Source organism: Centropristis striata, chromosome 13 (genome assembly GCF_030273125.1).
Source record: "Centropristis striata isolate RG_2023a ecotype Rhode Island chromosome 13, C.striata_1.0, whole genome shotgun sequence".
Lineage (NCBI taxonomy): Eukaryota > Metazoa > Chordata > Actinopteri > Perciformes > Serranidae > Centropristis > Centropristis striata.
The window spans coordinates 21,520,091-21,525,344 of NC_081529.1; the positions used below are offsets into that span (position 1 = coordinate 21,520,091).

A 5,254-nucleotide genomic window follows, 5' to 3' on the forward strand; every position below is an offset into this window, starting at 1 on the left:
GCAGAGTTCTAATGTCTTACTGATTATTTTAACTTCTTATTTAACCTCAGTTTTATTTATTGAAATTCTCCAGGCGTCAGAGGTCAGAAGCTTCCTCTATTCACTCAGATAGAGAAATACTAATAGTGACTATAAATATTAAGTGAAAAAGACTAAAAAAACAGATAATAAAAAAGTTTTTTTTAAAAAGTAAAATAACTAAATAAATCCCTTAAAAAAGACTTAAAGAAGGTAATAATTAAGTTAAAAAAGTAAAAAAAAAACCCCAAATACATGTTTTTTTTAATTGAAAAAAAAAAATATTTACAGTACATTACAATACCTTTTTTTTCATTAGATAACAGGAAAAAAATATAAATACGTTTTTAAAAAAATAGTTTAAAAAATTCAGTACAAAAAATTAGTACAACGTTTAAAAAAAGAGTTATAAACAATACAATACAATACAGATAAAGGTAGTAACAGTGAAGTATAAAAAAAAGATCACCATTGGCAGAAACAAGCTTTCCTTTATACTTCAGTGTAATTATTAATAATCACTGCTATATATCTGTCTAAAGAGCTGTAGAAACACAAACACTCAGCTGAATATATTGGGAGTGATAAAGTGCATGTGTGGTTCATGAACCGGCTGTTGCATCATCGTGTACTTCCTGTTCACAGAAACTTGAGGCTGAGAGCAGGAAGGAGAATAAACAGGAGAGTTTGTCACAGAGCAGGGAGGAAGTGTGAACTTTACTTTGAAGTGCAGCCACACACTTCCTGTCATTGAAGAATCTGGTTTTTACCGTTGATGTGGTCGGTGTGAGAGCAGACGCCCTCCTTCTCATGAATTAACATTTAATTTTTTCTTGTTCTACTTTCACTCTTTCACCACATTAACCTGTCAGCTTTAGAAGCTTTTCAGGCCGTGATTAAATAAAAATACAAACAGATTTTTAAAGATTCAATCAACATTTTTGTAAATATAATATCTAAATATGAACATCTTATCTCCTCAAAAAAAAGTTTGGAAACATTATTTCGGTCAATTATTTCTCCCCTTTAATAACACTAATCAGTTGTATTATATACAGGTGCATCTCAGTAAATTAGGATATCATAGAAAAGTTTATTTATGTCAGTAATTCATTTCAAAAAGTGGAAATAAAACATTAAATAGATCCATTACACACAGAATGAAAAATTTCATGTCTTCATTTATTTAATTTATTCTAATTATAATGATTATGGCTTACATTTAATGAAGACCTAAAATTCAGTGTCTCAAAAAATGTGAATATCACAAAAGTATGATTATAAAAATTATGTTTAATATGGAAATGTTGGCCTCTGAAAAGTATGTCCATTTATATGCACTCAATACTTGGTTGGGGCTGTTTGACTTGAACTACTGGAAATGGACTTTCCATCATATTCTAATTTCATGACATGCACCTGTATGGTTGGATGGCCTGATTAGTCACCTTTACAACTAGGTACAGCTTGTAAAGATCGAGCTTCTGTGGAATGAGCAACACAGGTAGACGTGTGGGGAGAAACCCCCTGCAGTATCTTCTGTTGGTGTTCTGGTTCTGAGCTTCAGTGAGACCTGATTGGCTCCTGACTCACAGAACTTGTGTCCGTGGCTCCTGCAGCTCTGTTGAGTCCCTTCAGGAGAACAACTGGAAGCTGGTGTTCCTGTTTGCAGGGTGCAGCATTATCTGGAGTCAGCCCTGGTACCATTGAAAACAAGAGGCCCAAGAAGTCACCCTTCTTTTCCCCTTCACTGAGGAACCAGCTTTCTTCCAGAGATGTTTTCCTGGAAGCTGGTTCCTCAGTCTTCCTGGGACTAGCCAGTGTTTCTCCAGATTTTTATTTTATTTATTTGTACACAAGTGTATATTACCCATCCAAGGAGCAGTGGGCAGCACATTACTTCACCCAGGGAACTGTGCAGGGGAGTCTTGCCCAAGCCCTTGACCTGTCTGTCCTGGGAATCAGGTTTTCCACCCATATATAATACAATACCAATTAGTGTTATTAAAGGGGAGAAATAATTAACTGAATGTTTCATATTTTTTTGAGTTTATGAAATCTGAATAGTTGGAGCTCCTCAGTGAGAGTGGTGGAAGAAGCATTCAGATACTTTACTGATTATTATCAGCTTCTTGTCATAAAGGAACAAAAGTTTACAGTTTCATGTAATAGTTAAAAGTATAAGTTGCATACTTTTACTTGTTCCTGTGATCACATTTTCCTGATATTACATGAGTCAGAATTTGAGACTTTTACTTGTCCAGGAGTATTTGTACATGATGTATCTGAATACTGTTTCTTTAAAGCTTCACCTCAGTTATCAACAGTCTGACTCGTTCCACTGAACGTAATCTCCACTTCCTTTCTGAAGCCGTCGTGTCACGTCGGGTCGCTCACATGTCGACCACATCCTTCCTCCTTCAGTTTCTCTCTGATGCAAAAAAAACGTTTTTGTGTCTTCTCATTAACCAACTGTCCTGCAGCTGTTACAGTGAAAACCCCAAACAGGTGCGATGAAAGGAGACGCAGCGAGGTAGCAGATCATACCGTGTTTTATTAAACATATAAATACAAATCTCAACAAAGGAAATGAACAGAAAGTACTTGAGAGAAATCTCTATAAAAGAGCCATGGATTAGAAGAGAAAATATACCAGCAGAGCAAAGGTTGAACAGGAGGTAAAAAAGAACACATCAGCTGTATTTAACTGCTCACAGAATCAACGAGGTAAACAAGCTTTTACTCGTCTTACATGAGAGTAAATGATGTTTGTTTCCCAAATCAAGAAAGAGGCAGATTGACTAAAATGAACCTTGATGATACTGTAGCTTCAATGTTCACCAGGAAGAATCATCTGAAAATGTAAAAACCTGAAAAAACTTGTTTTCACCCAGAGAAAGGGAAGTAAACATGTCTGTAGTCAAAACATTACAAAACAAAGTAAGAGATGCTTTTCCTCATTTCATTCATCTCCGCATCGTCATGTGATCTGAGCAGGTTTTCAGGACGTGAAGGGGTTAATCAGGGCTCCAACAGCTCAGAGACAGAAACAGCTGATTGTCTGTGTGAAGTCGTGAAATCAGACAATAACCGCTTCCTCTTTCTTGTGAAGGTGACTTTCTGTTTTTTTTCCCACTATTTAGACTAATCTACTTTTAAAAATATGTATCAAGAGTCTTGTTTTTGTTTGTGAGTGGATGTGAACAATCAGCCGTTCCTGCAGTCTTCTGGGATTCTTCAGCAGTTTGTACGTGTTAAACCCTCTGATCCGTCACACAGGGCCTCTCCCATTCACACAGACAGAGGTAGGAGTGGTTGAGCGTCTGAAAGGTTGTGTGGAAAATCACTGAATCGGCCTCTGAACCCCCCACAGACACACAGACACACACACACACACACACAGAGGTACCAGCAGCTCACCGCCAAAATATTCTCAAAATAATCTGATTAAAATGTGCTTTTTTGTGAGTTCATCATCAGAAATCGTTTGGCTTTATTTACAAAATTTCTCATCATCACAAGGTTTTCTAGCAATAAGGAACATTAAACCGATTCTCCTGCCAGTCAGGGATAACCCACGGCAAACAAACTGAGAACATCTGCCCCAGAAAACACAATCAAGAATGCAAAAGAAAAAAAAAAGAAATTATATAAATTTTGGTGCCTCCAAGTTTCAAACTTCAGAAGCAGAAACGACCCTGTGAAAGTTTTTGATTCATAACTGATAAAATCTACATAAATGTGGCAGCTCTTCAAAATAATCAAATTATTGCCGTTCTACCAAACTCATCAATCATATTATTACTTTACAGTTCATCTTCATTCACCGTGTGTTTGTTTCTGACACCAGCCTCATGTTTCACCTCTGCACTTCCACACGTTCTACACTCTTTTAGTCGTCTGCATGAAGAAATATTCTGTCTGCTGCAACATAAAATAGATAGATATATAATAGATAGAAATTCTTCAAATCCTGTCAAGTTACAGTGTTTAAAAATGTAAAACTGAGTTTCTAAAGATATAATGAAAATGTTGGGAACCCTCTGGTTCCACGGCCAGGTGAAATATCACATAAATTTAAGCAAGTGAAAAATCGCTGTTTTCAAAGACGTCCCTTGACCTTTGACCTCCAGATATCTGAATGAAAACAGGTTCTGTGTGTAAACTTGACGCTCCTCTTTACAGACAAATATCTATTATATACAAGCTACAGTCTGTGTGTGATTAATTCTAGCAAATTGTGTGATTAATTACTTATTGGAGGGTTTTTTTGGACTAGATTGACAGCCCAAATTTATACATTTTTTTTAAACTTGTGACTGTATTTGTTGATCCAGGTCGTCAGAAATATGTCCGACACAAGAAACATTGTTTTGTATAAAAAATAAAATCATGTCTGTATATATTCAGATATTGAGCCAATAATAAATGTGGCCAACAGCACATAGTTTGCTTCATTTCACATGTTGAGATAATGAAGGCAATTTACTAAAAATAACATTGTTTATTCAAAGTTTTTAGCGGACACCATTTCCCATAATCCCACAGGCCCCACTAGTAGTTTCATTGGAGCTGTAGTTCTTTCTGTCTGCCCACAAAAGTAAAAGTTTTAACTTCACTTTAATGCAGCATGGAGTCACTGTGTCTTTATTGTGCAGCCAAAACTCCATACTACAATCAGAAATTTTTTTATCAGCAAGTAAAACAATATTTTGATTAAAAATGTATTAATGCTTAACAAAAACTTTTAATCCAAAAGTTTTGTCTGCTGTTTTTTTTAATGTTTTGATTGGAGAGTTTTTCTCTCTCTAACTACATGATAAAGTAACAAAAGTAACTGCATACATCATAAATGACATCACAGCCGCATGAAACATCTAATGCCTCTGAAACTGATTATAAAAGTTATTAATTTGGTACAAACTGAGCTCAGCCCCTCTCTGTTTGTTGACTGCTGAGAAACTAATTAAAATGTTTGTTAATGTGCAGCAGAAATAATATTTAATCATCCAGGTCGCTGTTTGAGCTGCTGAATATGTGAAGGTGAAACATGAAGAGCTCAGACTCGCACACACACACGCTCGTCTCTAGCCCTACACACACTCTGTCCTGTCTGTTTGTTGACCTGCTGGTTATTGCCGATGACTTCCTGCTGTTTGTTTCTGAAAAAAGAAAAGTTTCTATTAGAAGAAATAAAGTGGATCTCATGGCTCCGATCCTCAGAGGGCTCTGCGGG

At 36.1% G+C, this 5,254-nt stretch overlaps 1 protein-coding gene across 1 annotated transcript in view; it reads right to left on the bottom strand.

Annotated features, from left to right (window-relative positions):
- Positions 1-2,552: 2,552 nt before the first annotated feature.
- The window catches only part of ubald2 (UBA-like domain containing 2), a 14,191-nt gene continuing 11,489 nt past the window's right edge, over positions 2,553-5,254 (bottom strand). The window contains exon 3 of the mRNA XM_059348435.1: positions 2,553-5,254. This exon is cut by the window's right edge and continues 609 nt beyond it. The gene's annotated coding sequence lies outside the window, so the exon portion shown is untranslated.